We start from the raw sequence: 10,136 nt of genomic DNA, 5'->3' as shown, positions 1-10,136 counted from the left end.
TTAAGTATTTATATCCTAGATTACTCCTTGTTCTCTCCATAACTAATCTGAACCTTGTAATACTATGATCACTATTCCCGAGATGCACCCCAATGGTGACATTTTCCACTTGACCCATTTCATTCCTTGGGACTAGATCCAGCAATGCCTCCTTCCTTGTCAGGAGGAAACTGAGCAAGAAAATTCTCCTGAACATACGTGAGAAATTCTTCCCCTTTCCTGCTCTTAACATGCCTTATTCAAGTTCATGTCTCCCATTATCACTACTCTATAGGTCTTGTACCTCTCAGTAATTTCTTTGCAAATCTATTCCTCTATCTCCGAACAACTATAAAATGCATCAAGGAGCATAATAGCTCATTTATTGTTTCTTAAACATTCTTATCCATTTCTGTGACATCAAAGGGCAGGACGGGGCGGTAATTTTCAGCGTCACCAGCTGGGTGGTAAACCTGGTCCTGGAAGCCTGAGTCACTCACCCACCCTCAAACAATTCAATTGGAGAAGAAATTCAACATGGTTGTTCCCGTTTTATAGTTACAAAGTTGGCGCAATGATGCCAAATTTAGCGTTGAGATGGCCTGCACTTGATCTGCTAAATTCATCACAGCGGTTTTTTTTCTAGGCATCCTTGGTGGCTGCCTGAAATGAGCACAGGCCTCATTGCAGTTTTAAAGTGATGGCCCAATGCTTGTTTCAGCACCCATTTGCTAAATTCATTAAGAGATTGTATCTTTTCAGGATCTACAGCAGTCTAATTGACAGTTGCTTAAAGGGACGAGAATGCAGGAGGCTGCCGAGGAAACAGTTGGGTAGGTTTTCTTACCTTAATGTTCATATTAATACTGAAGGCTAGTGCTGCGCCTCTTTCCCCTCTGGACCACCTCCCCTCCCCTGCCCTTCCCTCCCCTGCCCTCCATTCCCTTCCCCTTTTTTACCTCCCAACCATCTCCCCTCCCTACTTTCCAAGAACCTCCCTTCCCCTTCCCTCCCGAACACCTTCCCTCCCCCTCCATCCCCTCCCCATCCTTCCCCACTACCTCCCCTTCCCTTCCCCTCCCCTCCGTCTCCTCCTGAACACCTTCCCTCCCCCTACCTCCCCTAACCTATTGAGCCCCAATGAAAAGCAAGATCCACCTACAATCAAGGACTATACAATGAGCTCGAAGAACCGTAGCAACTCTTCAGATATTGCCTCAAACCTTTCCACTTTATTTTTCTTCTGCTCTTTTCTGTCTCTATTTGCCTGTGTGTATCACTTATGCATGCTAGCATGGGCGTGCCGTGTATCCATAGGCATCAACCGAATTAGAGTTTAAGTTTAATAAGATTTCATCTTTTTCCTTTAAACCTAAGAAGGCCTGTTTGTGCTGGTTTCTTTGCCTTATAATTGGAAGGCGGTGAACAAGGATTCACCAAGGTGGAGCTAAAAACACAATGTGTTTAAAAACAAAACCCTGTTACAGTAAGACCAGGTGAAGGCTGAAAGGGAACCCTTTTCTCACCTGGTCGTAACCCAAGAAAAAGCAAGCAAGCAGTTAGATTCCACCAACAGCTGTGTAATCATGACCCAGTCATCTGCTTTTTGGTGATGTTAGTTGAAGGATAAATGTTGGCGAGGACCCTGTTCTTCTTCAAAGTAGTACAACAGGGTCTTTCTCATCCACCTAAGAGGGCAGACAATGCCTCAGTTTAACGAGCCCAACGAAAGGGGGCGCAATTCTAGATTTAGTCTTCGGTAATGAAGCTGGGCAAGTGGATGAAGTAGCAGTGGGAGACCATTTTGGAGATAGTGACCATAATACAGTTAGTTTTTGCACAATCATGGAAAAGCACAAAGATAAAAACAGGGGTAAAAGTTTTAAATTGGAGGAAGGCAAATTTTACAAAACTGAGGTGATTTGGCGAAAGTGGACTGGATATAGCTACTTGAAGGAAAATCAGTGGCAAACCAATGGGAGGCATTCAAAAGCGAGATTCTACAGGCAGTGTAGGCACATCCCCACAAAGATGAATGGTGTTACAGCCAAATCTGTCTTCACAAAGGAGAGGGATGATGCAGACATTGTAGTAAAAGAGGAGGAGTGTGAAATATTAGATATAATGAAGATAAGAGAGGTTCTCACATCCTTGAAAGTGGATAAATTGCCAGGGCTGGATGGATTGCATCCTAGGGTGTTAAAGGAGGCCATGGAGGAAATAGCAGATGCGCTGAGGATCATCTTCAAATCCTCATTGGATACGAGCGAGGAGCCAGAGGATTGGATGCAAACGTTGTACCATTATTTAAAAAGGGTGTGAGGGATAGGCAAAATAATTATAGGCCGGTCAGTCTGACCTCGGTGGTGGGTAAATTATTAGAATCAATTCTGAGAGACAGGATAAACTGCCACTTAGAAAGGCGTGGATTAATCAGGGATAGTCAGCATGGATTTGTTAAGGGAAGGTCATGTCTCACTAACTTAATTGAGGGGATTAATAAGGGATGTGGTTTACATGGATTTTAGTAAGGCATTTGACATGGTCCCGCATGGCAGATTGGTCAGTAAAATGAAAGCTCATTGGATACAGGGGAATGTGGCAGGTTGGATCCAAAATTGGCTCAGGGCAAGAAAACATAGAAACTTAGAAAATAGGAGCAGGAGTAGGCCATTCGGTCCTTCAAGCCTACTCCACCATTCATTATGATCATGGCTGATCATCCAACTCAGTAGCCTATTCCCACTTTCGCCCCATACCCTTTGATCCCTTTAAACCCAAGAGCTATATCTAACTCCTTCTTGAAAACATACAATGTTTTGGCCTCAACTGCTTTCTGTGGTAGTGAATTCCACATGCTCACCACTCTCTGTGAAGAAATTTCTCCTCTCCTCATCTCAGTCCTGAAAGGTTTACCCTGTATCCTTAGACTATGACCCCTGGTTCTGGACTCCCCCACCATCGGGAACATCCTTCCTGCATCTACCCTGTCACGTCCTGTTAGAATTTTATAGGTTTCTATGAGATCCCCCCTCACTCTTCTGAACTCCAGCGAATATAATCCTAACCGACTCAATCTCTCCTCATACGTCAGTCCCGCCATCCCATGAATCAGTCTGGTAAACCTTTGCTGCACTCCCTCTATAGCAAGAACATCCTTCCTCAGATAAAGAGACCAAAATTGCAAGCAATATTCCAGGTGTGGCCTCACCAAGGCCCTGTATAATTGCAGCAAGACATCCCTGCTCCTGTACTCGAATCCTCTTGCTATGAAGGCCAACATACCATTTGCCTTTTTTACCGCCTGTTGCACCTGCATGCTTACCTTCAGTGACTGGTGTACGAGAACACCCAGGTCTCACTGCATATTCCCCTCTCTCAGTTTATAGCCATTCAGATAATAATCTGCCTTCCTGTTTTTGCTACCAAAGTGGATAACCTCACATTTATCCACATTATACTGCATCTGCCATGCATTAGCCCACTCACTCAACTTGTCCAAATTACCCTGAAGCCTCCCTGCATCCTCCTCACAACTCACCCTCCCACCTAGTTTTGTGTCATCTGCAAATCTGGAAATATTACATTTAGTTCCCTCATCAAAATCATTAATGTATATTGGGAATAGCAGGGGTCCTCGCACCAATCCCTGCAGTCCCCCACTAGTCACTGCCTGCCATTCAGAAAAAGACCCATTTATCCTTACTCTTTGTTTCCTATCCGCCAACCAATTTTCTATCCATTGCAATACACTACCCCCAATCCCATGCACTTTAATTTTACATGCTAATCTCTTGTGGGACTTTGGGACTTTGTCAAAAGCCTTCTGAAAGTCCAAATAAACCACATCCACTGGCTCCCCCTCATCAACTCTACTAGTTACATCCTCGAAGAATTAAAGTAGATTTGTCAAGCATGATTTCCCTTTTGTAAATCCATGCTGACTCTGTCTGATTCTACCACTGTTCTCCAAGTGCTCTGCTATAAAATCTTTGATAATGGACTCTAGAATTTTCCCCACTACTGACGTCAAGCTGACTGGTCTATAATTCCCTGCTTTCTCTCTACCTCCCTTTTTAAATAGTGGGGTTACATTAGCTACCCTCCAATCTGTAGGAACTGTTCCAGAGTCTATAGAATCTTGGATGTTTTTGTGAAGGGAAAGCAGTTTCCAGTGGCGTTCCACAGGGCTCAATGTTGGGTCCCTTGTTGTTTGTGGTAAATATTAATGATTTGGACTTAAACGTGGGAGGCATGATTGGGAAATTTGCTGATAACACAAAAATTGGCCGTGTAGTTGATAGTAGAGCATGGCTACTTGACCCGAGCCCGACCAGGCCCGACAACATGTGTCGGGTTCAGGTTCGGGTCGGGTCGCTCTTCCGGGTCCGGTATTCGGGCTCAGGTCGAGTCACATCAGGTAGGACACAGTGACAGTCAGGACGTCAAGGGGGGGAAACATGCATTTGGACTCTAGTCTGCAATGAGCTATTCCATTCAAGGTAGAGTACAACCTCTTCAATAAAGTTGATTATATTCCCCTGGTCCAGTCGGGGCGGGTCAGGTCAGGCGCAGGAAAACGTCAAGGGACTCGGGCCAGGTCGGGCTCAGGTCAGATGTGATTCTGTTGGGCTCAGGTCGGGTTTCATTTGCAGTCCCGAGCAGGCCTTTAGTTGATGGTGAAGAGGGTAGTTGTAGACTCCAGAAGTGTGGGGTAACGCATTTGGGGAGAGTAAACAAAGCAATAAACAGGAGGATATTGAGAGGGTAGAAGAAGTGCATGTCCACAGGCCCCTGAAGGTGGCAGGACAAGTAGATAGAGTGGTGAAGAAGGCATATGGAATGCTTTCCTTTGTTAGCCGAGGTATAGAATACAAAAGCAGGGATGTAATGCTGGAACTGTATAAAACACTGGTTAGGCCACAGCTGGAGTATTGCGTACAGTTCTGGTCACATTACAGAAAGGACATAATTGCTCTGGAGAGAGTACAGAGGAGATTTACAAGAACGTTGCCAGGGCTTGAAAGTTGCAGCCTTGAGGAAAGATTGGACAGGCCATGGTTGTTTTCTTTAGAACAGCAGATGCTATGGGATGACTTAATTGAGATGTGCAAAATTATGAGGGGCCTAGATAGAGTAAACAGGAAGAACCGGTTTCCCCTAGCAGAGAGGTCAATTACCCGGTGGCACAGATTTAAGGTGATTGGTAGAAGGAGAAGAGGGAACATGAGGAAAAATGTTTTCACCCAGAGGGTAGTTGGTGTCTGGAATTCACGGCCAGGAACTGTGGTGGAGGCAGAAACCCTCAACTTTTTTAAAAGGTACCTGGACATGCACCTGAAGTGCTGTAACCTGCAAGACTACAGACCAGGGTGCTGGAAGATGGGATTAGATTGGGCGGCTAATTTTTTCAGCCAGCACAGACACGATGGGCTGAATGGCCTCCTTCTGTGCCGTAATTTTTCTATGGTTCTAATGTCTCATCCAAAAGACAGCACCTCTGACAGTGCAGCACTCCCTCAGTAGAGTCATAGAGTTTTGCAGCACAGAAACAGGCCCTTCAGCCCATCGTGTCCATGCTGGCCATCAAGCACCTATCTATTCTCATCCCATTTTCCAGCACTTGACCCGTAACCTTGTATGCTATGGCATTTCAAGTGCTCATCTAAATATTTCTTAAATGTTGTAAGGGTTCCTGCCTCTGCCACTTTTTCAGGCAGTGCGTTCCAGATTCCAACCACCCTTTGGGTGAAAAAGTTTTTCCTCAAATCCCCTCTAAACTTCCTGCCCCTTACCTTAAGTCTATGCCCCCTGGTTATTGACACCTCCACCAAGGGAAAAAGTTTCTTCCTATCTAACCTATCAATGCCCCTCATAATTTTGTATACCTCAATCATGTCTCCCCTCAGTCTTCTCTGTTCTAAGGAAAACAACCCTAGCCTTTTCAGTCTCTCTTCATAGCTGAAATACTCCAGCCCAGGTAACATCCTGGTGAATCTCCTCTGCACCCTCTCCAGTGCAATCACATCCTTCCTATAGTGTGGTGCCCAGAACTGTACACAGTACTCCAGCTGTTGCCGAATTAGCATTTTATACAGCTCCATCATAACCTCCCTGCTCTTATATTCTATGCCTCGGCTAATAAAGGCAAATATCCCACATGCCTTCCTAACCACCTTATCTACCTGTGCTGCTGCCTTCAGTGATCTATGGACAAGTACACCAAGATCCCTCTGACCCTCTGTACTTCCTAGGGTCCTACCATCCAATGTATTTTCCCTTGCCTTGTTGGTCCTCCCAAAATGCATCACCTCACACTTCTCAGGATTAAATTCCATTTGCCACTGCTCTGCCCATCTTACCATCCCATCTAGATCGTCCTGTAATCTAAGGCTTTTCTCCTCACTATTTACGACACCACCAATTTTCGTGTCATCTGTAATCTTACTGATCATACCTCCTATATTACGTCTAAATCATTAATGTACACTACAAACAGCAAGGGTCCCAGCAACAATCCCTGCAGTACACCACTGATCACAGGCTTCCACTTGCAAAAACAATCCTCGACCATCACCCTCTGCCTCCTGCCACTAAGCCAATTTTGGATCCACTTTGCCAAATTACCCTGGATTCCATGGGCTCTTACCTTCTTAACCAATCTCCCATGCGGGACCTTATAAAAAGCCTTACTGAAGTCCATGTAGACTACATCAACTGCTTTACCCTCATCTCTACATCCAGTCACCGTCTCGAAAAATTCAATCATGTTTGTTAGACATGATGTCCCCCGACAAAGCCATGCTGACTATTCCTGATTAATCCCTGCCTCTCCAAGTGGAGATTAATCCTGTCCCTCAGAAATTTTTCCAATTTTTTTCCCAACCACTGATGTTAGACTCACCGGCCTGTAATTACCTGGTTTATCCCTGCTACCCTTCTTGAATAATGGTACCACATTCGCTGTCCTCCAGTCCTCTGGTACCTCTCCTGTGGCCAGGGAGGATTTGAAAATTTGTGTCGGAGCCCTGCTATCTCCTCCCTTGCCTCACTTAACAGCCTGGGATACATCACATCTGGGCCTGGGGTTTATCCACTTTTAAGCCCGCTAATACAGCTAATACTTCCTCCCTTTCAATGCTAATATGTTCAAGTATATCACAATCCCCCTCCCTGATCTCTGCACCTACATTGTCCTTCTCCATAGTGAACATAGATGCAAAGTAATCATTTAAAACCTCAGCTAGGTCCTCCACGCTCCATATACAGATTGCCACTTTGGTCCCTAATGGGCCCCACTCTTTCCCTGATTATCCTCTTGCCCTTGATATACTTGTGAAATGCCGTAGGATTTTCCTTTATCTTGCCCGCCAGTGTTTTTTCATGTCCCCTCTTCGCTCTCCTAATTATTTTTTAAAGTACCTCCCTACACTTTCTATACTCCTTTAGGGCCTCCGGTGTTTTCAGCAATCTGAATCTGCCATAAGCCTCCTTTTTTTTCCTGATGCAATCCTCTATATCCCTTGACATCCAGGGTTCCCTGGACTTGTTGGTCCTACCCTTCACCTTAACGGGTACATGTTGGCTCTGAACCCTCACTATTTCCCCTTTGAATGACTCCCACTGATGTGATGTAGACTTTCCTACAAGTAGCTGCTCCCAGTCCACTTTGGCCAGATCTTGTTTTATCATATTGAAATCGGCCTTCCCCCAATTCAGTACCTTTATTTCTGGCTTGTCTTTGTCCTTTCCGATAACTACAGACTTATGGTCACTATCCCCGAAATGCTCCCCCACTGACACTTCTACTACTTGTCCAGCTTCATTCCCTAGGATTAGGTCCAGTACTGCCCCTTCTCTTGTAGGACTTTCTACGTACTGCCTCAAAAAGCTGTCCTGTATGCATTTTAAGAATTCCGCCCCCTTTAAGCCTTTTACACTAAGACTATCCCAGTTGATATTAGATAAGTTGAAATCCCCGACTATTATAACCCTATTATTTTTACACCTCTCTGAGATTTGCCTGCATATCTGCTCCTCCATCTCTCCCTGATTGTTTGGAGGTCTGTAGTACACTCCCAGCCAAGTGATTGCCCCTTTTTGGTTTTAAGTTCTACCCATACGGCCTCATTTGAAGAACCTTCTAAGATATCATCCCTCCTTACTGCAGTAATTGACTCCTTGATCAATAGTGCAATGCCACCTCCTCTTTTATCCCCTCCCCTACCACGACTGAAGATTCTATACCCTGGAATATTGAGCTCCAGTCCTGCCCCTCCCTCAACCATGTCTCTGTGAAAGCAATAATATCATAATCCTATGTGCTAATCAATGCCCTCAATTCATCTGCCTTACTAGTAAAACTCCTTGCATTAAAATAGATGCAATCCAGCCTTGCATTTTTCCCTTGTGCCTTAACAGGTCTATATTTGCTCTGCCTTCCAGACTGACTCAGTTTCTCTTCTATATTTGACTGTGCATCACCCCTTACTGGCCCTCCACTCTGTATCCCATCCCCCTGACAACTTAGTTTAAACACCGCCACCCGCCACCCCCACCCCCCGCTCCCCCAACAGCACTAGCAAAGCTCCCTGCAAGGATGTTGGTCCTGTTCCGGTTCAGGTGCAACCCGTCCAAGTTGTACAGGCCGCACCTTTGCCAGAAACAGACCCAGTGATCCAGGAAACCAAAGCCCTCCTTCCTGCACCATCTCCTCAGCCACGCATTCATCTGCTCTATCCTTCTATTCTTATACTCACTAGCACGTGGCACCAGGAGTAATCCAGAGATTACAACGTTTGAGGTCCTGCTTTTTAATCTGCTACCTAGCTCCCTAAATTCTTGTTGCAGGACCTCATCCCTCTTTTTACCTATGTCGTTGGTACCAATGTGCACCATGACTGTTCACCCTCCCCCTTCCAAATGTCCTGCAGCTGCTCCGTGACATCCTTGACCCGAGCACCAGGGAGGCAACATACCATCCTGGAGTCACGTTTGCGGCCACAGAAACGCCTATCTGTACCCCTTACGATAGAATCCCCTATCACTATAGATCTTCCACTCCTTTTCCTCCCCTGCTGTGCAGCAGAGCCCTCCGTGGTGCCACGAACTTGGCTGTTGCTGCTTTCCCCTGGGAGGTCATCCCGCCCCAACAGTATCTAAAGCGGTATATCTGTTTGAGAGGGGGATGGCCACAGGGGACTCCTGCACTACCTGCCTGCGGCTACTACTCCATCTTGTGTCACCCATCCCTTTTCTGCCTGTGCAGCAATTACCTGCGGTGTGACCACCTCACTAAACGTGCTATCCACGACTTCCTCAGCATCGCGGATGCTCCACAGTGAATCCACCCGCAGCTCCAGCTCCGTAATGCGGGTTGTCAGTAGCTGCAGGTGGATACACTTCCCGCACACATGGTCGTCAGGGACACTGGAAGCATCCCTGATTTCCCACATAGCGCAGGAGGAGCATATCACGGGTGTGAGCTCTCCTGCCATGACTTACCTTTAAATTAATTAGTTACTCACTTTTTTTTTAAAGTGCTGCACTGGAATGTCAGCTTTGATTTTGTGTTCAAGGGCTGAATCCTTAGGCCTCAATGGGGGTGAGCACGGAGGTGGGGGCGGCTCAAAGTTTCATGCCATCGGCCAGCGTGTTGGTTGCCTGGCACCATCCTGCCTCCGAGCCATTTTCCTGGAGGCAGGATGTGGGGGGCAGCAGGGCTACCTGCCCACAAGTGGCGGGTAGCCAATTGATCTTGTTAAATGCCTATTATCAGACTCTGGGTTCCCAGACCTTTGTGGGGGTGGGTGGACCGTTGGGGGAGGAGGGGGGTGTTGGGTACGGGTCCAGCATTCCAGGCAGCCTTTGAGGCCCTCCCTGCCTGCTTGGCTTCAACTCCCGGTGGAATAGTTCGCCCTCCACAATGGTGCACCGACTGCTGAGGGGATTGTTTTCTGAAAGATTTTAAAAAGATGGAGAGAGGGCACCTCAAAGTGGAGGCACCCTCTCTCTTACCCACCTGAAAGGGCAGTCTGCTGCTTCTTTAGTGCTGGAGGGCCTCCTATTGGCTCTCCAGCTCCGAGAGCCTGGACAGCGAGCCTAATTGGCCAATTTGGGGAAGACCATATCCAGGTGACTGTTCCCCACACAGTGCA

Source organism: Heterodontus francisci, chromosome 14 (genome assembly GCF_036365525.1).
Source record: "Heterodontus francisci isolate sHetFra1 chromosome 14, sHetFra1.hap1, whole genome shotgun sequence".
NCBI classification, from domain to species: domain Eukaryota; kingdom Metazoa; phylum Chordata; class Chondrichthyes; order Heterodontiformes; family Heterodontidae; genus Heterodontus; species Heterodontus francisci.
The sequence above is the reverse complement of the archived record's forward strand: the minus strand, read 5'-3'. Positions refer to the sequence as shown.